The 12,827-nt window shown below is 41.8% G+C and overlaps 1 protein-coding gene across 4 annotated transcripts in view; it reads left to right on the top strand.

The window, feature by feature from the left end:
* Positions 1 to 12,827, top strand: part of BACH2 (BTB domain and CNC homolog 2) — a 183,171-nt gene that overhangs the window by 94,411 nt on the left and 75,933 nt on the right. For all 4 annotated transcript variants that reach the window (XM_010707621.3, XM_010707623.3, XM_019613098.2 and 1 more), the window contains one exon: positions 4,109 to 4,260. The gene's annotated coding sequence lies outside the window, so the exon portion shown is untranslated. The remainder of the gene's footprint in view (positions 1 to 4,108; positions 4,261 to 12,827) is intronic.

The raw sequence follows: 12,827 nt of genomic DNA on the forward strand, positions 1-12,827 counted from the left end.
CAGGCATAAATTCTTGTGGTTCACATGCATTGGGGCATAAATCCAGTGAACTGCGTCATTTAGTGCCACCATGGGAGGCGTCCTTACCCGAGAGACTGAGCACTAGCAAATCCACAATCATTTTCAGAGGCTGCAGATTCTGTGACAGCAATTTCATCTTTATTGCTGAACCATCATATTTTGTCCAGCTCACATGTTTGTTAACCAAAATCTTTAAGGAGGAATATATGTTAGAAGCCTGGATTTTTATCATATTTAATGCAAATCTGACTTTATTATATGTTGGTTTAATCTGTTTGGGATTTTTAGTGCTTTGATGTGTGAGGTATAAGTAATCAGATTGTGTCATTTGGTAACATGTTGTTTGGGAGCTGTCTCGATGAATCTATTAACTTCCTTCTACATCTAGCCATCCTTTCACAGGTCATACTACCAAGGTGAAATGTTTTCAGTGGTGGCTTTATTTTAAGTAAAGTATATTTCAGTGTTAAAGTCAGTCACATTTTACATGAAGTCTTAAATGTTCATGCAGTACCATCTTCAAACTGCAGTCTCCCACCCACCTCTCCTAGCACAACCTACCTGATGTGTCAGAGTTAACAGCAACCAGAGAACAGGATGGAGTCGAAAATTCCCCCCACACACATCCCCGGGCCCTTTGAGGGTTTTCCTTTTAAGCCCCACTGGCTCTGTTAAGTGCAGCTGGGAAAATCCACTTTGCAGACTGGAAGACTCCCCTGCCAGCACAGAGCGACAAAAACTGCCTTTATCTTCATCCAGTCAGCTCTACATCTCCTGATGAGTTCAGTTGTGGTTTCTAGACAGATTGATTGCTCCCATGGCTCTGCTATTATCTGAACACAGCCAGCCCAGGTGTGGGGACCTTGTGCAGCAGAGATGATCCTCATGGTGCCTCCCTGCTCAGCACTGTGCACATGAGCACGATGTGAGCAATGGACAGGTGTTCTGCTTCTCTTTGGTAGAACCATGAGAGTTACCAGGAATAAATTAAATGCGCTGATAAGTGAAGCAGGCTGTGCTTGTTTTCTGATGTAGCTATGAAGATGATCTTGGGTTTAATTTACAGATTTCAGGAGAGATCCCATACTAGATGTCAGGAGAATTGAAAGTGCCTTCTCAGCCTCAGGCAATCCTTCCAGCAGTTGCAAAATACAAATGTTACACTGAAGCTGTTTCAACCAGAAAGAAGCATTCTTCAGCTTCACTTGAAAACATACAAAATGTAAAGAAAGCATGTTTGCTAATCTCATTGCATGTAACAGACAGGGATCCTTGGTGTGACTGGAACCGGTTTCTACATGTTTTTCTGTGGCAAACATTGTGCTCCATCAAGTGCAACAAAACTTTAAAAAGCACAGATTCTGTTTACACATTTGTGCTCACTCTTCCTGTTCTCTGGTGTGCAGCGTTCCTTAAAAACTGTTTTCTCCTGCCTATGAGAAGCATAGCAGCTCATCTTGTCACATGGGCTCATTTCACTTAGCCGTCATTTTGTGTCTGTGTTGTGAAGGTTGGCGTGTAAGCTAACCCAGCCGTGTGTTACTCACCTCCCTCACTGTCTGCCCAAATTCTCTGATTTTCTGATGCATGATTGCACTATTTTCTGGGTTTGAAAAATGTTTCCCGCTAACCAGAGCAATACCCAGGTGTATTCATCTTGCTCTTCTCAAATCACCTTTCTTGTTTTGTTCGTTGCAAACTGAAGAACTTATCAGCTTTCCTCCTCTTAAGCATCAAAGCTCTTGCTGTTTCACACTAGCAACAACCTCTCTTTGAAACATACCCACTGCATAACAAAAATCCAAGCAGAAAGTTTTTTTTCTTGCAGTAAAGATGTCTTTAGCCTCATGCTTGCCTCTGCCAGAGGTGGCGTCTGGTACATCTTCCTTTACACTGGCATTCTAAAGAAAGGGGAAAAAATGTAACATATTTCAAAAATGTGCAAGAGGTTGTTACAATATGTAAGTTAAAGGATAAAGAAAAGCTTAGAATGTCTGATTTGAAGAGTTATTTTATTAACATTCTTTTGCATCTGTGAAGGCAGATGCTTTTTTTTAAAATAAAGACAAGGTTTCCATGCATTCACCTTGCTGCAGGAGGTGGATTCTTGGAGTTGGCACTGGGGAATGATCTTGTGGCCTCTTGTGATTCAGTTGCATCCGGCCCACATACACAGTGTGCTGTGAGCAAGGCTTGAGAGTGCATCTTCATCCTGCACAGGATCCAGCTCTTCCTGGGCTTCAGGCCTGGCCAGCCAGCATTTTAAATGCTGAATCTTTTCTTTGTTAGATGCGCTTTTGGCTCATCATTTCATATAAACTCAGTTTTCGTGTATTCTTTTTATGCTTTTATTAATTGTCTTGTTTTGGAAAGGAAATACTTTTAGAAAATGGAAAGCATGAAGCAGCCTTCATGTTTAACGTAGGCGGGGGTTAGGTTTCATTCTACCCTAAACTGACCCCTCAGCCGAGAGATTCCTGCTTTCATGTTTTAGATCATGTGTAAAACCTGATGCTGTCTGGATCATCTTGTGTGGGACAAGTATATCTAGGGAACATGGGAAGAGATATGCAGTGAGACATTTGCAGAAGGGAATGAAATGTTTGGGATGTAGCCTCATGCTTTCTTACAGCAGTGAACATCAATCACACCTTCTCAGAAAAGTGTGGCACCGAGTCTTCCTTTCCCCTCTCTTTTTTTTGTTTCCCTCCTCCCCCACTTCTATTTATTCTCTTTCTTCTGATATGCCATGGCAAGTGCAATTTTAGCTCAGAAAACTAACTTGTCCTTGAAAATACAGACACTTCCCTGATTTTATTCCTTTGGCCATTGACTAAACGGCAGTTATTTTTGTTGTACCAGTGATTTATGGCTGAACAGATTTGCAGTTTATATTTTTAGTTTTATAGGCAATTTAGATAATGTATATTTGTGACCATAAATATTTTGTCCTCTTACAGTCTGTCAATGAATGTTATGCCCAGTTGGAGAAAATTACATAAACTAAAGAGATGCAAGCATTGCTTTCTTAGAGTAGCCTCATGATTCTTTTCAAGTACCCATATAGGTAATGCTTAAACATAGCAGAATTTTGATCATCTGTTGGTAAATCACCTAGACAGGTGCTATCCAGAAGAAATAACCTACTTTTCTTAAGTGATCCAATTCTCTACAAGGCTCGGAGTAGAATGTTGTCACATCAATGTTCGGAAAATACTGGACTTTTAAAATCAAGATCTACATACTTATTCAAAAAAAAAAAAATACAAATCTGCTTTCAATATGCAGTTTGTGTTATTCTTTGGTTTGTTTCTGGAATCAGTAAATATTAAAAAAAAAACAGGAATTGTTACTGGAAGGTTAGTTTTGCAAATTGCAGAAAAATAGCAATAGATTTTAATAAAAAATCTAAACATAGTTTTTATCTGTTTTCTTTTACATCTTACACGAGCTGGTGTAATTCTGCAGATACAGCGCTTACAGTGATCCTGGGAAGGTACATATGTAGCACTGCTTGTTTGGCTGCTGTCCGCTTCTGTTCAAAGGCAAATACTCTATCTTTTCACTCCCAATCACCACCTTCAGTCAAATCAGTACCATTCAAGCATTCCCATACTTTTTTCCAGCTGCTCACACCTCCTCTTCTAGCCCAGCCTGATCTGAGGTCTGAGCCCTTGAGTATTTGTGGCAGCAAACGAAAAACGAAAACAAGTATTAGTTAATCTGAAGTCTCTTAAATCATCTTGCTTGTTTTGTTGAAAGGCCATTCTGGTGTGCTGTCTAGAGCTTCCATACTACGTGTGCACAAGTGTGAGCGTATCTATGGCGTGATCTAGAATAATCACAGAGGTATTTTGTTTAGGCACTACACTAATGCAAGAAAAACATAGTCTCTGTTATAAAGTGACTACTGTTTACTGGCAAGAAGTATGTAATGGACACGATGTAATTGTCATGTTTGACATAAAGACCTTCTATGTTAAAAATAAAGTCCCTGTATTGTTTTTAGAATTAGAAGGAAAAATGGAGGGCTTTTGTAAAGATTTGATATTTGAATTTTTTAATGGCTGCCTTTGTTTTACTTTAGGTTGATATCGACTGAGTTGCCAGCACATTGCCCTGCAAAGCTTTGGAGGGCCACTTCTTAATGGATTGCTGTAGCCTCTTAATTTCTCCGCTGATCCTGTTCCCTGCATCGTGAGAACAATTTAGCCAGCACAGAACCTAGAAAAGTTACATGTAAGTCATGACTCAAATTTGTTTCTATTTGAAGAAGAAAAAATGGGCTTGGGAGGCAAGGTGAAGGCAGTAAACATTCAGTACTTCAGAAAAATACTGTAAAAGATGTAATTCAATGGCAAACATTAGGTGGTGAACAAATTGTTGTTGAAATAGTTACTTGGTTTTTTTACTTGGATGGCGATTGTCATTTGGAAGCCTTCTCTAAGTATTCTGCTTCCACAGTAAGACTTAGCAGAAAGCACTTAAAATAGCTTCTCTTCATCCCATCTCCCTAAGATGTTTTCTCCACAGCTTTGTATGTTTGTATGCACATACCTTGGTGTGCTGGGTTGAAGCCACACATTCTCTATGTAGTTTTGGAAGCCAGCAGCATGACTATAGGCATCCTTGTATTTTTCCCATCATGAAACCCATAATCTCCTACTTTGCCATAGTTTTCATAATGGTTCCCTTGGAGAAGCCCTGGAGCTGTGTTGCTTCTCCTTTCCGTCCACTGCCCTGAAGAGCTCTGTAAGCATCAGTAGTAGCACTGTCAACTCCATCTCCTTCCAATGAGCTTCCAATGTGGGGCACAGAGCTGGCTGCTCCATCAAAAGTCAGGACTGACATACATCAATGACAGCATACATCAGTGACATCAAGACCGCTGCCACCACAGGGTGTTTATCCTGACTAGTAGTGTGGCCCAGGAGCCTGCAGCTTTATTAGTAGTTGTTAGTGAAATCCCATTGCCTCTTGTGCATCGTTCAGGAAGGCACATTGCATGGACATTGCATATCTGCATGTGAGTATGAACGCACATAGAAAAGTTGTCTGTTTGTGGGAAGAAATGTGCTTGGCTGTAAAGGCTCTAGTGGAGTGGAGAAAGCTGTGCATAGATTTATTAGAGACAGAACGAGCTGAAGACCTACCTTGCACCACAATCTGGGTGTTACTCCTTGTGTGTGTTAAATGCATAGATGTTTCCTGCCAGGTTGCAGAGCAGCTGTGGTACTTTGCACACATTTCACCCCATCATGTCTAAATTCTTCTCTGATGCTTCATGAAGCTTCATTCTGGGAAGGAGTCACTGTTCTGGAGGGGAGAAAATGGGTTGACCTTTTTAGCCTGTCCTTCTGGGAGGGATCTGCTGGTGGAAAAAGCCTTTGGGGTGCTGCAAGGATGGCATGGATGTGGTGGTCTGTGCAATTTAGAGGATGGGACACCCCTCAGCTGCCAAGCTTGGAAAAAGACTTGGCACAATTTTTATTATATATATATATATATATATATACACACACACATATATATAGTGTATTTATTTTTATTGTTTGTCTATATAATATAAATATACATAATATTTAAAATACATAACAATGTACAATACAAACATTTATTTGTTTGTTTGTTTGTGAGTGAAACCGAAATCTCATTGTGGTTGGGAGGTTTTTTTCCTTCTGGATGGTGCTATGGAGCACAAAAGGCCACCTGAAATAAAGATGATAGAAAATTGTGGTTCATAGTGTTGAACTCTAGCAGTTGTGCCTTAAGAGCAGAAGAGAAAACATGGAGAACAGGAGAAATCTTGCATAAAATCCATTGCCCAGCTTCAGAGCTGGGGCTGCTCAGGTCATGCCCTGCTGCCTTTCAGTAGCAGCAATGCTCCTTGTCTTGATGCATTCAAATCCCACATTGCTATGCACTCTCCTGACCAGGCACACATGACAGCCAGCAGCTGGTCGGATAACTCCACCAGAGAGACTGCAGGGGAATGCAGGGAATGAGTGGTCATGCTGGTGCAAGGCGTGGTACTCGCCTCTATAAGGACATCTGCTGTCCAGTGACCCCACAGAAGATCTTAAATCTTGTTATGCTGACTGTGGCCTCTGAATGTGTCAGAGCCGTAGCTACCAAGCAGCAAAAAGGCAGGACCAGGAATTTCTTTGAAATCACTGGAAGGTGGGAGAGGATGTGGAGGTTTACAAATGAAAGAAAAAGAGCAAACTTTTTTTTTCTCGTCAAATAAGCAAGGCTGGCATCCTTCCCTTGTTTTTTTACTGCAGTAATAAATGCATACGATGCAGCATAATAACTAATCAAAGGAGGATAGTGAAGTCAACCAGCACACTAGTTCTGGTCAGTTTTTCTTGAGTGCTTGCTAATACTGTTTTTAATCTTATGAACACATTTGTAAAATTGCTTCTCAGAAAATGTTGTATTTTGAATTGACAGAATTTTTATGAGAAGTATACCTTATGTGAGGTACTTTGCTTATGTGACACTAAAAGTAGTGCTCAAAACAAAAAATATTGCAAAAGGAGTGACAGGTTTTTTACTGCTAATGGGAACTCAGTTTTTAAAGAGAAGAGATGACTTTTGGTATGACAAATCCTGGCAAAAATAATAGTGAAATAGGAGGCATTTGAGAAGGATAGAGTTGAGGGTTGAGATGAGTTGGTAGAAATGACATTTGCTGTGAAGGAGGCCTTAGAAGGTGTTGATTTGATTTTATTTTCCAGAAAAGGGAGAGTCTTACCATTTCATTGTGGGCTAGACAATAAATGGTGCAGTTATTAATCAAGCCTCTGATAACAGGCATCATCTGACCGCTTGAGAATCATGGATCTCCCTTGAAATATTTTCTTGTCTCTGTCTTAAGGGAAGAAAACTTGAAAATAAGAGTTGTAACAGCTAGGCAGACAGAAACAACCCTTTGTTCATTAGCCCTACTTAGCAACATTCCTATGGGATTTGGAAGCCTTATGAACAGTTTTGTAGGCTTTTCTCATGATTTTTGAAAAGCCTGTAATTAGGTATCTGGCAAATTCACTAATAGAAACCCTTTCAGATGAACTGACTTTAAAAATTGCATCCTTTTAGTGGACTTGAAGAAGTAGATAGAAACTGGATGGACATAAATGGAGAAAGCCTCTCTATCATTCCTTGTCCACAGCCAAAGCAAGCTGGTAGAAGTGCATAGGCAGTTTTGTCCTGCTGTTTTTCGTGCTGTGAATAATTAGAAGTCTCCTTTTCCAAGAGTAAAATCACATTTAAGGACCAAATCAAGTTGAAAAATCAGAAGAATTCTGTAGAAGCTGTCATAAAATGTGTGCCTTCCTTTTTTATTTATATATTGATTCTTACTTTGTCTGTGCACTTGAAAAAGACTAAGCCTCTACAACATACCAGAGGCTCTAACTCCTGGAAAGCACCAGTGTGGTCCCGCAGGTTGTCAGCTGTGCTTGAGGAGGCAGTGAGGGCAAGCCGTCAGGTGCTGCCTTGATTTCAGTGTTCTCCACAAGCCTGCTGTCTTGCTTTTTAATAACAAGTTCTGCTTGTAGCAATTACTTTGTTATAGCAATTCCGATAGGAAGAACTGCATTTTCCCCTGTTAATTAGCCCTGTTGGAGAGAGCTTGACCTATCTGTAACAACAATCATACTGTTTTTGCTTCTCCCCAGCTGCTGTATATTTTGTAAGCATGTATACCTTCCCTCCCTGCCACTGATTTCTCAGTTTTTATAATACTACCAGAATGCTGATAGATTTAATCCCCATAAAAATAATATGTATTGATGCTTTAATTTAAAGCAGAAGGCTTCTCTCTCGTTCTGACAGAGCAGATTGCTGAATGCTGTTACAGTGAACGTGCCAAGATAAAAAAAATATTTCTCCAGGTCCCCTGGGAGGTAATCATGGCAAGGTCGGACTGTGTGGATAATAAGGGAGTGCAGGCATTGAGGAGAAGCTGCACTCCTGGCTGACTGGCTAAGGAGCAACCAGTGGGCTGCTGAAGCTCTGCTGGGGCTCTCACCGATCCTGCAGCAGATGCTGGGGCCGGGCTCTGCAGCTGCCCTGCCAACACCACTGCTGAGCCACACAGCACTTCACAGCAACATCAGCACCATTCTTACATTTCCCACTTTGTTCTACCTGCTTTCTTTTCCTCTACAAGCGGCAAAAATAGCATACCAATCAATGGCAATCCAAGTGCAATAAATTGTCCTAATTTGTACTGCTTATGCAGTGCTGAGAATTCAGTAAGGACCTTTAAGTGCTTTTTTCCAAAAAAAAACCACCCAAAACTCAAACTCAGAAAGCCTCTGCACGTGAAATTCATATTTGCTAGGTATGAGTTCTTCAGAATATTTCAATTTCAAAAAAAAAAACTCTTGAGATTTGTCTTGCAACCATCTGTAGGCAGACATAAACAATGTAAAATTTGAAGATGCAGATTTTGATGTCATCCGCCTACCACCAGGGACTGGGGAAAAATGCTGTCTTTTTTTAAATCTGTACTGAAAGGTCAGATAATTTCTTCAGTCAGTCAGCTTTCTGAAGGTGAAGTTGCATCCCTTTGAAAACCTACTCGCCAAACACTCATCACTCTGGTTACCAAATTCAACCCTGGTGTTCCCAAACAGTATGGCTGTTGCTGAGGTCACCTGTGTTTGTACTACCTAGCAATCACCACTGGGATTTGAGATGAAATGTGATTGTGTCAGCCACCAAATCTCATTTTTAAGAGAAAGCCTCCCTTGGTCCTGGTATTTGTGTTTCTGTGTGGTAGCATGGAGCTGCTTGTTCTACTTTCAGGCTCATTTTTTTTTGGAAGTACTCATGTCTGACTTCAAGCATAATGGAGATGCGAGGAAAGGTGGTCTTGGTGTGACACTGCTGGTGTGGGCTTTTGTCTTGGCAGGGGCTGCCCCATGCCCAGAGGTACATCTGTAAGAATGGGCAACAACTCTTCGTGCTGAGCTATGCCACCTGTGTTTTGAGGAGTTTCACATTGGCACATGTCACTATTGTGTCTAGGTGCTTTCTGCATCACACTGGTGGCAGCAGTGATGTTACTTAACGGACTTAATGAATTTTCTGTTATTGGAGATTGGAATCTGCCTGCTGGCTTTCTGAGGGATACTTCCAAAGTCCAAGGGTTGACAAGTGGTCAGGGGAAAATGTCATTTTTCTGGTAGAGAAGGCATTTTCTTGCCTTGATTCTGGCATAGCAGGTGGGGGGCTCTGCCCACCTGCCCCAAGGCAGAGCTGTGCACTGCTCTGGGCATCTCCCTCCATGGGTGGGAGCAGCCTGCCCTGGCAACCCTCCTGAGCTCTGCACTCACCGTTGCCATAATACATCTTCATAGACACATAGAGTGGTTTGTGTGGGAAGGGACTTAAAAAGGTTGTCTAGTTCACCCCACCCACTGTAGACAGAGACAACTTCAACTAGATTAGTTTGCCCAAAACCCCATCCAGTCTGGCCCTAAATGCCTCCAGGAATGGAGCATCCACAGCTTCTCTGGGCAACCTGTTCCAGTACCTCATGACCATCATAGTGAAGAATTTCTTCTGAACATGTAATCTAAATTTACTCTCTTTTAGCTTCAATTCATTACTCCTTGTCCTTTCACTGCAAACCCTTTTAAAAAGTCTCTCTCCAGCTTTCTTGTAGGCCACCTTAAAGTACTGAAAGATCGGTATAAAGTCTCCCTCAGCCTTTCTTTGCAGGAGAAGTGCTCCCACTCCCTGATCATCCTCTTGGCTCTCCTCTAGACCTTCTCAAACAGCTTACTGTCCTTGTGCTGAGGTCCAGACCTGAACACAGTGCTCCAAATATGGTCTCATGAGAGCAGAGCAAAGGGGTACAATCACCTCCCCCACCCTGCTTGCCATGCTTCTTTTCATGCAGCACAAGATATGATTAGCTTTTTCCATTGGAAACACACAGCATTGACTTATATCAAATTTTTCATCCACCATATCCCCAAGTCCTCTTCTCAGGGATGCTCTCAAGCTGTTCATCACCTACAAGTCTTCCTACCATCTCGGAGAACCATCCTTTGCCTGCTGACTTGGTGTCACCTGTGTGATGATGCTGTTGTGGTGCAGGCGGTGTTTTTGCTGCCACAGGTGATGGGCTGCATGTGTCAGCCCAGTGCACTGAGTCACAGCCACGGCACTTCCCCTTGCCACTGGGATGTGACAACCCGTGCACCCCTGGGGGGGATGGCAGCATCCTGCTTGCTCCCCACCTTCCTACAAGACAGCCTGCCTGCTGCCACTGCGCATTTTTTTGAATAAAATGCTGCGAGAGGGTGATGGTGAGCTCAACTTTCTCTCTAACCCAAACCAATGAAAAGTAAAATCCATCTCACCACATCAGTTTTGTTTTCACTGCTGTTGAAATCGCTCCTTTCCCTCTGGCAGAGCACTGCACAGTCATTACACGCCCGGTTTGGGGGTGGTGTGGTTGTTAGCTCAGCGGTGTATGACCCATTTATTTTCATAATACTGAGATACCTGTGCTTCTGTTGCGCTCACCACACATTCCTGCTCCCCAAATCATTGCCAGAGAAGCATTTACCTGATTTCGGCAGCACTGCGCAAAGCGTCAGATGCCCAAAGCAGCCAGTTAAGCACCTGATTTGGTGCAAGCTGCGGGAAAATGGTGAGCAGTGAGGTTTAGCCAGCCATTAGTGGGCAAACTAAGGGCAAGTAAAGCTGCATTTGTCTTAAAATATTGGGTTAAATGCAGATTACTAGCCTACGGAACAGGTTTCCCACTGTGATTTGCGAAGAGTTCAAATGCGAGTGTTGTAGTGGCTGCTTTCCTGGCTACAATGCTTTGCATTCTCAGGGACAGCAAGATGATTAATAACAGTGCATTGTTAACTCTCCCCATCTCCAGACATGGCCTCACCTATACTCTTATTTAGCCTGATAAGACAGACCTTTTTTCATTATTTCTTTTTTGCTCTGCTAATTAGGTTGGCTTTCTGCGGATTTTCAGATGATAATTAGGCTCATACTTGTGTTGCTTTTCAGAGCTGGTTAAATGAAAGAATCGGGCACAGGAGAGGAGGATAAACCAGCATTGTAGTAGATACGGGAGTTTTATGGATAAAATTAAAAAGTAATTTGCAAAGCGACTTGAAGTAAAGTGGATTTAAACATTATGAGATCATCTTTGACAGCAATTTGTTTGAAGTTCTTCTACTATGATGAGTGTAAAGGGATTTTTTTTTTTAATTGCCAGTTTCTGGTAGAGTATTCAGCATATTTTCTCACAGGTAAGTGAAGTATTAACTCCTTGTACATCATTAGTCTGGGACTGGGGGAAAGAAACAGAGTTGGAGAGGGGCATCTTGTCCATTTTGTCATTTAGATGCTGATCAGTGATCAGCTAATTTAGAAAGGAACTTTACCAGATAAATGAGAGAAAACAGTTAATTACAGGTATGAAAATCCCATAGGATCCTTGACAGAGGAGATACGCACTGTGTGTGAATATCTGGCCTTAATGGTTACCAGGATATAATAACACTCTAAGTACAAATTGGAAAAAAAGTAACAGCAATTAACTACTTTGCATCCCTTGTTCAGATGAGCCATGAGTTCTGGGTTTTTTGCGTTTATATACTTTTGCTGTAGGTGCTGGAAGTGTGGGTGGCCAAGAAGAAACAGTGGTTACAATAAGATTTTCCATTTATTGCCCTTTGTGTACTACTTAAAATAAGATTCAAGTGCTTCAGAATTTGTAGAGCAAGCATAATCGTCCTGCTAGCTCTGATGACTGGCTTGTATGCAGCTTCATCTCTGTCCGGTGAGTGAGTCCTGTGCTTAAATACTTGTAAATGTGTCTGTTGGAATGTGAGATAAGAGATTATTTGCGGTGTTGTCTAGCTATGTTAATTCATCAAATTCATGTTTGTTTTTTCAAGGAGTTGTGCTTAGTGCATAAGTGAGAAGTGGTGATGAAAGAGTTTTGGAAGTGGAATTGTTCTGCTATCTGGAAAAAAAAACAGCTCTAGAGAGGGTTGAAAGATCTTTACGGTCAGCCCTCCAAGACTTCATTGACATAACTTTATCCAGAACTTCATCTTCTGGCAAAAAGTAAAGAAGCACATAAGAAAGAAATATATACAAAGTCTGCTGAGCATTAAGAAACAAATTCTCAGTGTTAACTTTTGGCACATGAAATCCTTTTGGTTTCATTTTAGGGTGACGATATTGAAACACGCTGTCTTGGTGGCTTTTCCAGGTAGCTGCACCGCTTAGGAGTCCGCTAAATTAGCTGAGATATATTGAGCTACTAAATCTGTTATGACCACATTAATTGATATGTCAGCTTGTGGCCAAGAGAAACATTACAGAGAGGTGTTGTCAGCATCTGTAGGGAAATTCATAACTTCATGGTCTAAGGTTGGGTGCTGTCCCTGCCTCACACGTTGAGTCGTTGTGGCATTTCCAGAGGATGAGTGTGCCTGAGTACTCATGGACAAGTAGAGAGAGCTGCCATTCGGGAGCTGAGAAACCAAAGGTACAGAGGCTCAAAACTCATTTTCTGTTGTGTGTCAGCTCAAGCTTCGCTGCCTTCTTGTCGCTTTGTGACCTTTCCAGGTTTTTCAGGCTTTGCAGGGTAGCAGCAGCTGGGTTAAGACAATAGGTTTTCGCTCTGAGTAAGGCTGCGTTGCGCAGAGGATGTGGTGTACTGGAGGCACTTAGAGGCACACGCGCTTGTTCCATGGAATATTGATGCTGTCGGTGGTGAGTCTTTCATTATGCAATACGAATTCCCT

Source organism: Meleagris gallopavo, chromosome 2, assembly GCF_000146605.3.
Source record: "Meleagris gallopavo isolate NT-WF06-2002-E0010 breed Aviagen turkey brand Nicholas breeding stock chromosome 2, Turkey_5.1, whole genome shotgun sequence".
In the NCBI taxonomy this organism is placed as follows: Eukaryota; Metazoa; Chordata; class Aves; order Galliformes; family Phasianidae; genus Meleagris; species Meleagris gallopavo.